The 13,338-nt window shown below is 32.8% G+C and overlaps 1 pseudogene; it reads right to left on the reverse strand.

Moving 5' to 3' along the window:
* Positions 1–2,853: 2,853 nt before the first annotated feature.
* Positions 2,854–6,384, reverse strand: LOC125811358 (putative late blight resistance protein homolog R1C-3; annotated as a pseudogene).
* Between the last annotated feature and the right edge of the window lie 6,954 nt (positions 6,385–13,338).

Genomic DNA, 13,338 nt, shown 5'->3' on the forward strand with positions numbered 1-13,338 from the left:
TTAGTTATATGGGATAAGGTGGGAATGACCCTCATGACGGAAAAGATGAGGAAACGAGACTAAGATGTTTTAAATATGTGAAGAGGAAGTATAAGGATACGTCACTACTGAGAAGGTTTGAGAGGTTGAGTTAGGAGGTAGTTATAGTCCGAAGAACTAGCGGAGATGATTAGATAGAATATGCAACTTCAGCTAACTATAAGAACAACTATTAATAACCTTAGATAGGAAGGACTTAAAAGATATAAAAAAAATTATGATTAAAGAAGAACTTATTTGAATTTCGAAAGTTAAAAGGTGTCACATAAATTGGTACGAAAGAGAATATTAAACTTTATTCTATATGATATATCACTCAAAAATTGAGAAATCGCTTAAACAATTGTGGACTCAATTATTGTCCCCAAGTGATATTTTCCTTCACTAGTGATATAAGGGACCTCTAAAGGATATGATTGAACAAAAAGGGATTCGATATGATTAGGATTACCAACAACTAGAGATGCTCAAACAAAATCACTTTTAAGTCTTGGAAGAAGAATATAAATAAAAGTGTAAAGCAACGAAATATTATATAATAACTTTCACTTATAGCAAACACAAAAATCATATTTGTATGTTAAAATTATAATTTGCATAATTGCTCCATACAAATTTTATAGTTTAATTAATCAAATAAACTATGGCTATAACATTTTGAATAAATAGTTTGTTATTTCATACAATTTTTTCAATATTATAAGTCCTTTGGACATAAAAAAGAAAATTTTAAAAATTACTATATGGTTATAAATTGAATTGATCTTTAGCTAATTTTTTAAGATAATCTATTTTTAGTTCGAAAAATTGATTTCAATGATTTTCTTAGTCACAAAATGACAATGAAATTGAATTAAAATTCGTATTTGTTGCCAATTTTTAAAAAAATGTGAAGCTCGTGGTAATTTCTAATAGAGCCAAAGGAGGATCTATGTGTAAGAGAGGGGGTGCCATGCACTTGGTGACTCGATCAAATCTTCATTTTTATATATAGGCATACTATATAAACATGACCCTTAACTTGACGTCAGTCTATAACTATGACTTTTAACTTTGGGTGTGCACAAATAGACACTTAAACTTGTATAAAATTGAACAAATAGATACATTCGTCCTACATGACATGCACCCTGCATGACAAATTTGTGTCCTACGTGCGTCCTATGTGTATTATGTCATGTAGGACACGTGTGTCTACTTGTTCAATTTCATAGAAGTTGAAGTGCCTACTTCTGCACACTCAAAGTTGGAGGGCATAATTGTCCGCTGAAGCCAAGTTAAGGATCATGTTTATGTATTATGCCTTATATATATAATAACACAAATCTCATTAGCTTAGAGGCTAATTACACAAATCTCATTAGCTCTATTATAGTTTTTGCCATATTTTAATACCTAGAAACATATATTCAAGGTGTCCAAATAAATATATCTCAGATATATATTAAATAGATACATCTAATTATATGTATCTAAATATAAAATGTAACTGAAAATTATCAATTTAGGAGCAAATCAAACAAAAAAGTACTCCTGCTGCCACTATTTTAATATATAGCACGGCTATACTCTTTTCCTCCATCTGCAGAAGGGAATCAGGACTTCGATCTGGGTTCATGTGTATGATGTCGCACCTGGATTGAACAAACTCCCCTTGATCAGTTAACTCACAATAGCTTTGCTACAGTAGCTTAAATGCTCCAACTAGTCTGACACCATCTAGTCTCAACCCGAACCATCTAATCAAGTCAAAAGAGTAATACCAACTTAACCAAATACTAAATCATGAACTAGAACACAAATACTAAAAATGAAGGGTCAGGTTATTACAAGAAAATGCATTTCACTTGAAATTTTGTTATGAAGTTTTTATGAGTGAAAGAAAAATTCATCGAAAACCGGTTTTTCGTGTGGATTCATAATTTGAACTTCAGAACCTTCCAATTCAAAAATACATAATGAACTAGAATTCATAAAGATTCCAAGTGGGAAATAAGGCAAACATTTTATTTGTTTGGAATAACAGATTAGTAGCATAGACTCTTCACTTTTGATGCTGCACCCGCATGCACCCGTTAACAATTTTGAAGAGTCCAAGCAACACAGAATAACAGTCTTTCGAAACATGAGCCATAAAGGCGCAAACTATTATATAACAACAACACATGAAAGGAACACTTCCACAAAAATGAAACAAAGCAAATACAACAAAAACAGAATAAACGCACAACAATTATACAACTGAAAAACACACACTCCATATACATGAAACCAGGATCCCAACAAGGTCGATGTCTCGATCCTCTCCTGCAGAAATGAGGAAAATAGTAAATAAATTTATATTGAAATAAAAAGAACAGTATTTTCTAGTATGAATCCTCGTTGAACCATTCACACAAGTAATAACAGAGTGCAATTCAGAATAACTAAAGTTTTTGTCGACATGACCAATAGAGATTTAATCATGTCAATATAAAATGAAGGCATAATACATAAACATAACCCTTAACTTGGCTTCAGCTGACAACTATGTCCTCCAACTTTGAGTGTGCACAAGTAGACACTTACCCTTGTATAAAATTGAACAAGTAGCCACACGTGTCCTACATGACATAATACACGTAAGACGCTACGTATGACATAAAATTGCAATGTAGGGTGCTATGTAGGACGAATGTGTCTATTTGATCAATTTTATACAAGTTTAAGTGTCTAGTTGTGCACACCCAAAGTTAAAGGTCATAGTTGCCAACTGACGCCAAGTTAAGGGTCATGTTTATGTATTATGCCTAAAATGAATTTGACTAACCTTTGAACCTTCACTGTGTGTCCTTGGAATCAGTTTCGGGAGGGAATATGGTGAGCTTGAATTTCGGTTTCTTGCTTTCTATCTCTTTTGCAGATTTGACTGCTTCTTTGCTATTGTCCAGTCTCATCTCTTGAAAGTTATGTATATCAGCCAATCCAAGTGGCACAGCCTTGAGTTTATCACATGAGATAAGAACAAGGTGCCGAAGTATTGGGAAATTAAGACTTGATGCCATCCAAGATTCTAAGTCTGACCTTTCAATCCACAGCATCTGGAGAGCGCTAAAACCTCCTATCTCCGGCATCCAAGAGTCACCTATGAATGCATTTTCCTTCAACTTTAAGACTTCCAGGTGTTCCAACTGTGCCAATTTATTTGCATCGCTCCAAGAAAACCTTGTGTTTACCAAAGTTAACTTCTTCACTGTCCGTACGAGTCTGAAGAATGCTGGAGGAAGGTGAATTGCTTTATTTATGTAAAGAACATCATTTAACAGCTTCAAATGTTCAAGGCATTTTAGCTCTTCAAGATTGCTGATTCCACCCTTGGGTTCAAGAAAAGATGCCATTTGCCCTCGAATGCTCAATTTTTTCAGAAGACAAGCCTTTGCTAGTACGTTTTTTTTGCAACTTTCTGGCGCGACCATAGAAAGAGTTTGTAGACAAGAAGTTTTACCGGTTGTGGTTGCAGGTGCTGGCAATTTTGCAGGTATGTTGGTGTGGAGATGCCTCAACTGTAACATGTTCCATATGTCTGCTTTTACGTCAAGAGTGGGCTCTGAGGTACTTGTATTAAGTATAAGAGTTTGTAAATTCCAGAAATCACCTAAGGGCGGATGAAGGGCCTTAATGTAACCCGAGATAGCAATATACCTCAAATGAAATAATTGGTTAAAGTCTTTGGAGAAAAGAAATTTGAGAGATTCAACATCCAAGACCCTTATAAGTGGAAATGCTTTGTGAAGGAGTTTGATTTCATTACGAGACAATTCAGTTTGTTTTTGTTTTGAGGAAAAACAATAGAAAGATCTGACATGTTCTGCAGAAGGTTTTGTGGAGAGAAAGTCATTCAGAGTAGATGGTTGAATACACAATCGACGACAGGTATCTGAGTCCTGTATAGAAGGAACAGCGTTATCAACTGTTGTACATATTTCTTGAAAAAGCCATTTGTTAGCAGCCTTTCTTCTGCAAAACTCGTGTAACATGCCATGAAGACGACATGTCTTTATTTGACCATCAGACCTCTTTTGCAACAATATCACTAAATTCCTATTAACAAGATCATTCAAATGATGCTCTGCTATCTCCTCAAGAGTGTATGACTGCTGGGGCTTTATTAACCCTTCCGCAATCCACATGCGAATCAATTTCCAAGCAGGGATATCAAAGTCCCGAGGAAAGATACCACAATATAAAAAGCACGTTTGCACTTCTTGAGGCAAACGATCGTAACTCATCTCTACAAATACACCACTATCTCTATTATAATTGCTATAATGATGTTGTGCCACATTTCTCTCAACTATTTGCCAATCATTTGTAGTCGAACAACCTCTTAATGCTCCTGCAATTACCATTAGATTAAGTGGTACTCCACCACAGCGTACTGCAATTTTTTTTCCAAAGTTTACTAATTCATCGGGACAACCTCCCTTGCTAAAAACTCTCTTTTCCAACAATTCAAAACTTTCTTTTCCATTCAAGAATTTCAGATCATGAGGTTCTGTATTGGCATAAGTAGCTAAATATCTGTCACGTGTGGTCATTACGATTTGATGCCCCTTTTTGTTTTCTGGGAAAACTTTCTTTACATCATCAATGACTTCAGCTACCCACACATCATCCAAAATAATGAGACATCTACCTCGATTACTGATAAAAGCACTTATCACTTTAGCTAATGTATCCACATCATCATTGAGATGATCTTCTATGCGTTTTGTGAAGAATTTGAGAATCCTGAGATAAATATCCTTTATTTTGTATTCCGTACCAACGTAAACCCAAAGGATGTTAACAAATTCATATGAAAGCTTGGGATCATTGTAGATTTTTCTTGCCAGTATAGTTTTTCCAAGTCCGGGCATACCCACCACTGGGATAATATCAAGTGATTCTTCCCGTCCTTTAACAAGTCGGTTGATCACTTTTTCAGCTTCCTCATTAAACCCGACCACTTCATCATTGTCCAAGAGAAGACCCTTTTTAACATAATAATCAAACAGAATGCATTAAAAAACAGTGCGGATAAATTTTGCAATTATAATTATAAAAATTCTAAAGTTCATGCAATGCCACCGGCCATAACCATAAGATATAACTCTTCGCAAACATGACTGCAAAAGGATTTCTTAACTCTTAGTCCAACTCTTGTTTGCTTGTGACAAGTGATATATGTGGTTACCAATGTGAAGAGATGATATTTGTGGACACATTGATTGCCTAGTCTTTTTGGGGTGGGGTGGACGGAATATTTTGACTCACAATTATTGGCACTAGTATTTTAATATTCATAAATTTCATTCCCTTTTTTTTTTGAAAACTTAATGTGAGGGGACCATTAGAATGTTTATGATTGAAATATTTTTTTTCATTAATCATTGATTTTTTACTCAAAATATTTATACACTTTACACAAATATATGTGATATTTAAAGTAATGAAACTATAACTAAAGCCACTCCATGAATTTAAAATTAATGTAAAGGGAGTCTCATAATTTCAAAAAAAATTGTACACTAACTAAATTAAAACGAAACAAAAAAAAAATACCTTTAAAAACTTTTTCTAAATATACCCTTGTTAAAATTCTATAAATGGGTAGATACAAATTATATTATTGGATTTTCTGTTATTATATTAAAATTTTATTAATGGGTAATACAAATAATATAATCATATGAATTGTGTCAAGACACACTAACATATTTTTTCTGTCCCAATTTATATAATTTACTTTCCTTTTCAGTTAATCTCAAATAGATTTATAGCTACACAAATATGTACTAGTATTTATTTTAGACTACAAGTTCATAAGTCTTTTCTTAAATTCCGCATTAAACCACACTAACTGATTGAATTGAAAGTAAACAATACCTGTTCCTGGACACCTTTTTTAGGGAGCTCAAGAACTGGTCTAGGCTGAAAAGCTTGTTGATTATTTTCTCGAAGCTTTTTCACCTTATCATGAATCCCTTTAATCTCAGTTGCAAGATCCCTAACAATACCGATATGATTCACTTTATCAAAAAATCTTCCAACTTTACCCTTTTCTCGATGCTGTTTCGATTGAACCAGAAATTTATCAATTACATCTTCAGCTTTATGTACTGTTTTTTGAATATCTTTAACCAATTGATCCCATTGTTTGCTATCGCTGTGATATTTCGAAGCATCATCAAGGAACGCTTTTAGGCGTTGAACTTCTTCCAATAAATTATTGAATTCATCATCTGCTCCTTTAATTCACGCCACATTTTCGCTTAATAGCTGCAGCAAATTCTCCACCAGAAAGTTCACCACTGTATCTGCCATTTCTCCTTGTTGATTAAGAAATACCAGAGGATAATTTTAAAGAGAACAAGTTTTTTTTTATTCAGCTAATGGCGATGAGCTGTTCAGGTTTTCAGTATATAAAGTGCAATATGCGGAAAACGATTTTTTTTTTTATTTATAGTTGACTGAATTGTTTAATTAGTCTTTGTGGTTATTCTATTTTATTCGGAGCGTCACTCTCGAATAGGTCCTTCAGTGTGCGTTTTGGGTTTAGTCTGAACTCCAATGTGGGCTCCGGATATTCGGGTGAAAAATCAAAAAAATAATTCTAAAAGGTATGATATAATATAGGGAAAATTACGTGGATAAGCAAACATATACAAGTTAATTAGCTGACATAGCTATAGTTTTCATTAATTACCACTTGTAGCTTAATTTTAACTATAATTACGTGCACCTTTCTCCTCTCTTCCTCTCTCTTGCTTCTCTCCTCTCTCCTCTCTTATACATATACAAATACAAATTATACATATACACACAAAATTATATGACAGATATACAAATACAATTCACCTCTCTTTCACTTTAAGCCCTCTCTCCTCCCTCTCTCAATCTCAATCGTCTCTCTCCTCCCCAATCTCGCTCACCAGATATACAAATATATATGTATACCAATTACATATATACAATTATCTGACAGATATACATATACAATTTGACATATATACATATACAATTTGCCTATCTTCACTCTCCTCCCTCTCCCAATATCGCTCGCCTCTCTACTCCCTCTCTCAGCATCGCTCTCCTCTCTCCTCTCTCTAACACGTAGCTACGAATCATAATTAGCAAATTATATATAGCTATAAGCCTAATTAAATTTATTTTAATAGCTATTTACGAATTTTTCTCAATAATATATTCTTGTTATAAAAGTAGATCACATATATTTTTTAAGAAAATAATCAAATATGGTATTTAATTTATTGACTGAAATGACATAAATATGAGTCTTTTCTCAAAGTTTGATGACATATTTGAGCATTTTCCCTTTTAAAAAAGAAGATTTCATTAATGATGAGGTTGAATCATAATTGACCACGTGTAAAAAATGATTTTGCAAAATTGAAATTGTTATCAATTACAAATAATGACATGGCAAATAAAAATAACATAGATGAACTAAACTTTTTAACTGATGTAATATTTGAGTTTTTCCCTTTATTTTTTATTGTTACATAAATTAGGTAAAAGAAAAAGTAAAAACAAATTCACGTGTGGAAACGATGAAATATATTCATATTTTTTAAAAATAAGATTAATAAAATTAATTTAAAGTTATTTTTTTCCACTTTCGTTACATTTCGTTAGAATAAAAATAATGTGTAAATTATTTTTATAATGAAAAATATATCAAACTCTAAATCGTAAAGTTGAATGGATATATTATGTCCTCAACAATGTGGAAATTAGTTTCATGGATACCATTAGTCTAGTGGGTGACGGCTTTTCGATGTTAAGGTAGTTTCTTTGCAATTTCGATATGTATATATATTTATATTTTTCTGTGGACTGTCTCTATTGTTTGTATTAGTTGACCCAATAGGACAAGACACTTTGTGATAATCGTAAATTATACATGTATGATAATCCAAAGTTTCTAAATGGCTAAACCAAGTAATATTTCTACATCTTAATGATCGTTTGGTAGCTGATTAGAGTTACATAGGTATAAGTAATGTAGAGAATAGTTATGAGTGGATTATGTATTATTTTATGTAGATATTAGTTTGGCAAAGATTAGTTATTTATGTATTAGTTATACATGTATTAATTATTACATTTTTTTATTGTATATAAAATAATACGAACATTCTCATAATTTATAAATATATTATTTATGTGGATATCTAAATTGTCAACCAAGTGTTGTATTAATTATATACATGAATAACTTATCTATCAAGTGCTGTATAAATTATACGAAAATAAATAACATATTTCTTATCTAACTACCAAATTACGAGCCCAAACCTTTAGTTGGAATTTGGATATAAATTTAGTTAAAATTAATTAAGAGTTTTTAAGGACATGTATAATGTAGCTAAAATTTGTTGGAACACTTTCTGATTGTGATACGGTTATAATAGTGGAGATCGACTTTTAGTTTGATCTATGAGATGCACGTAGGAGTTAATGATAAGTTAGAAGTGTAACATCTCGCACCTAGAAACGACTATAAAGCGTTTAAAATATGAAAATATTGATTTTTAAGAAAGAATAAGGAAATCTGGAAATTTTGTCTAAGTTAAGAAAGTGAGTTTTGGCCTTTTTCAAACGGCCGTAAATCCTAGCTCAGGGTGAGTTAGGAGAATATCTGGATATGGTTGGAAATATCTTGGAGAGATCTTTCCAACACCTCCAATGTTGCGCGATTTCGACATCATATGAGTGAGTTATGTCCTTTGGAAGTTGGGCTGTTGGAATACGGAATTGTCTAATCCGGATTTTTGAAGGGCGATTCAGTCTTTTCCTTACCTAATTACTCTAATTCGTTTTTAGGAGATTAATTGCGGTAAAACCAGACTTTATTCAGTTTAGAAAATTAGAATTTACGCTTAGGGCTTGGAGAAAAGAGAAAGGAAGAAAGAAAGGGAGAAAAGCCAAGATTTCGCCAAGAACGTCAAGTGTTTGGAGTGGAATTCGTCGGGGTGATCCCTATTAAGGTATGTGAGATATTTTCGTGTTGGGTTAGTTTACCCACACACCAACTTGTTCAATTCAGCAAAGATTGGAGTTGTTTGAATGTTAAGAAAGTGAAGTTCTTGAAGAACATTGTTGAATTCTTGTTGGTTGATTGCTAAATGCCTAGTATTGATTTGATTCATGTTTCCAGGTTGTTTTTCGATTAAATCTATTGGGTATGGAGGGTACTAATGATCCTAAGTGTTTGGGGAAAGAACCATTGAAGTTAGGAGGATTTAGAGTTGAAAATCGGAGAAGAAAAATCGTCAAAACCTGGGGAAGGGGGATGGGGCGCCGCGCCAGCCAGTGCGCCCCAAAAGGGACTCTGAAGTCCACCCCTTGGGGTGACACGCCAGCCAGCGCGCCCCAGCAGTCTCTCTGACGTTTGAGGGCTGGCGCCCCGCGCCTCTCAGAGCGCCAGGGACGCCAGTTCTCCCCATTCTTCCCCACCTTCTCGTACTTGTTTCTAAGTGATGTACCTATGTTTCCTAGTCAATTTCAACACTCTAAAGTACATCTAAAGATCATGAAATCATCCATAAACATGAGATCATGAACCTTGAATCCATAATTCAATTCAAGGAAAATTAAGTTCAAAGTCAAAGAAGTTAAGAGTCAAGTCTAGAAGTTAAGAAGCAAGTCAAAGCAAAGTTTCTTAAAGTTTTCAAAGGTCTTTAACAATGTTTTAACGTCGTTTTAAGACCTAAGTTTTGAAGTTAAGCAAGAGTAAAGCTATGGTTTGAAGTTCTTTTCTTCAAAGAGGTATATGGGGACTATGTATTCCCAAAGAAGTTTTAAAGAAATGTTTTCACATTTAAACAAGATTGGAAACTGAGATTTCCAAAAAGCCTTCGGGCTAGTTTTCAGAAAAGAGTAATCGCTTTCTAAATGAAGCAAGAGAGGAAACTGAGATTTTCAAGATTGCTTTTGAGCTAAGTTTTTGAGCAATTATCTCAAATCAGCAGAAAGAAATATGTTTTAAAAATATAAGAGCCAGTACATTTTTTGGGAGTAGTATTGAGCACCGAATTGGGAGAGCGTTCAAAGAACCCACAGCCCCATAGAACCATGTAGCCATCATCGGTAGAAGAGGTTCATACTTTTTAGATGAATCCTTTTCAAATTAGACTAGTGGATCCATTAGGCAGTTCAAGTTCTATACCTTTGGCCGAGTATAGGATGCTCTGGCAGCGTGAGGTTGATCGATGTATCATCACTATATCTCTTATGTGATGGTTGTCGGTTAGAGAAACTTCCACAGCAGTTATTGTATTTTTATATACATCAGTTCATTTGTATTTCTACATACATCTCAGATTTATTGTATCTTTGCATACACACAGAGTTTATAGCATGTTTTAAACCAGTTTTTCATTACGTTGCATTTGTTTTAAATTGCTTTATATTAAAATGGTCAGTCAGGTTGAGTTGAGTTGAGCCAGGTAAATTATTCAATTTCTTTCAGATTTCCTTCTAGCCTATGTTGCTTAGCAGTCCAACTTGCATACTCGTACATTCAATGTACTGATGCCAGTTGACCTACATCGTCTTATGATGCAGATTCAGGTAACCAGGATTAACATTCAGCGCCTCGTTGATCCAGTTGAGCAGCCCAGAGTCAGTGGTGAGCCTCATTGCATTCAGGAGGACTCTTTTATTTGCTTTCAGTCTTTCATTTATTAGGATGTTGTGCGGTTTGTCCCAATATCCATCTCAGTATTTAGAGGCTTCATAGACAGTCAGATAGTTATTAATGCAGATGTCTTTCTTTATCCTTCAGATGTTGTTTAATGACTTAAGTGCTATTTTGGCCAGTTTATTATCATTTAAGTTGTTTATGATCTTATACTGTGTTGAGTTAAGTCTTCCGCTGAGTTAAGTAGCCAGGCCAAGGGTTCGCTTGGGGCCAACAATGGTCTTCGAGTGCCAGTCACGTCCAGGATGTAGACTCGGGGCGTGACAAGAAGTTTGGAAAAAGATCCTAGAATCTAAAAGTTTCAGGTTAGTATGAAGTACATGAAATGGAAGATCAGTGACGAACATATGATGCAGAGGTGGAATATGAAGATCGATGCACTATTCATATCAATAAGAGAAAGCTTAAAGTGTCTTGAATTCATAATTCAAGGAGATGAGAAAATTGACGATAATGTCACACACCATATTATAGTGGGGTGAGTGAAAAAGAGGCTAACATGTGATGGTTAGACCAACACTATTGTATGAGACAAAATATTGCTTAGTCAAGAATATCCACGTTCAGAAGATGAAGATGCTTAGATGAACGTGTATACATAAATTAAGAACAAATTTAGTTATATGGGACAAGGTGGGAATGACCCTCATGACGGAAAAGATGAGAAAAATGAGCCTAAGATGTTTTATATATGTGAAGAGGAAGTATAAGGATACGTCACTACTGAGAAGGTGTGAGAGGTTGAGATAGGAGGTAGTTATAGGCCGAAGAACTAGGGGAGATGATTACATAGAATATGCAACTTCAGCTAACTATAAGAACAACAGAAAATGACCTTAGATAGGAAGGACTTAAAAGATATAAAAAAAATTATGATTAAAAGATGTCACATAAATTGGTACGAAAAGAATATTAAACTTTATTCTATATGATATATTACTCAAAAATTGAGAAATCACTTAAACAATCGATGACTCAATTATTGTCCCAAGTGATATTTTCCTTCACTAGTGATATAAGGGACCTCTAAAGGATATGATTGAAGAAAAAGGGTTTCGATATGATTAGGATTACCAACAACTAGAGATGCTCCAACAAAATCACTTTTAAGTCTTCGAAGAAGAATATAAATAAAAGTTCAAAGCAACGAAATATTATAGAGCAACTTTCACGTATAGCAAACATAATAATCATATTTGTATGTTAAAATTATAGTTTGCATAATTGCGCTCTATAGCAAATTTTATGTTTGCTATGGAGCTTTTGATTTGTATAATTCGCTACAAACATCCAATTTTATACAAATTGTTCAGTTTTGTATAAATTCATTTATACATTGTAATTTGTAAAATAAAATTTGTATTTGTATAATTATAAGTGTATAGGACGAAAATATAGCTTTATACAAACATAAACACATTTTATACAATTTATACCGAAATATATAAAATGGCTAATTGTATACCGAATCAGATGGCAAAAAAATGGGATGTTTGCTGCGAATTACAATTAAAATACACTATGGCTATAACATTTAATTTGAATTAATAGTTTGTTATTTCATACAATGTTCCCAATATTATAAGTCCTTTGGACATAAAAAAAGAAAATTTTAAAAATTATTATTTGGTTATAAATTGAATTGATCTTTAGCTAATTTTTTAAGATGATCTTTTTTTAGTTCGAAAAATTGATTTCAGTGATTTTCTTAGTCACAAAAATGAACAATGATATTGAATTAAAATTCGTATTTGTTGCCAAATTTTTTTTTTAAAATGTGAAGCTCGTGGTAATTTCTAATAGAGCCAAGGGTGGATCTATGTGTAAGAGAGAGGGTGCCATGCACTTGGTGACTCGATCAAACCTTTATATTTATACTAGATAATGTTGCGCGTGCTATGCATGTGCCCAATAATATAAATGGTATATTTTGGAGTTAATAACCGAGTTTTTGAAGCGATTGTTTGCGTGGATAAACGAATAAGTTTTTTTATCACAAACCTGTACTTTTTTTGACGCTTTTTAAGGCATAATAAGACTACCCACATACAACATTTTTGAAATATTTTATGTTGTCAATTATCATGATTTATAGTATTTTTATGATAAATTCACTTCAAGAATCAGTGGAATTTTTTGTATTTTTTTTCAAAACATATTTTATGTTGTCAATTATCATGATTTATAGTATTTTTACGCAATTTTTAAATATAAAAAAAAAAGACAAATAAATTAAAATGAACTCAATATATGTTATTTTTGTTGTCTCAATTTATGTGACACAAATGAAATATGGAGAGTCATCCAAATTTTCATATTTTTAAATGTTTGAAGTTATTAATTATTATGATTTATAATATTTTTATGTAACTTTGAAATAATGTACATTACCGGTCACTTTGTCCTAATTTATGTGATATGGATAAAATTACAAAATTAACCCTTTTAAAATGTCTTTCAGATATTTTAAGTTGTTAATTATTATTATTTATAATACTTTTTTGGTAATATTAAAATGATATGCGTTATTTTTTCTGTCCCAATATATGTGA

This window comes from Solanum verrucosum, unplaced genomic scaffold (genome assembly GCF_900185275.1).
Source record: "Solanum verrucosum unplaced genomic scaffold, falcon-dt-bn FXZP01000585.1, whole genome shotgun sequence".
NCBI lineage: Eukaryota > Viridiplantae > Streptophyta > Magnoliopsida > Solanales > Solanaceae > Solanum > Solanum verrucosum.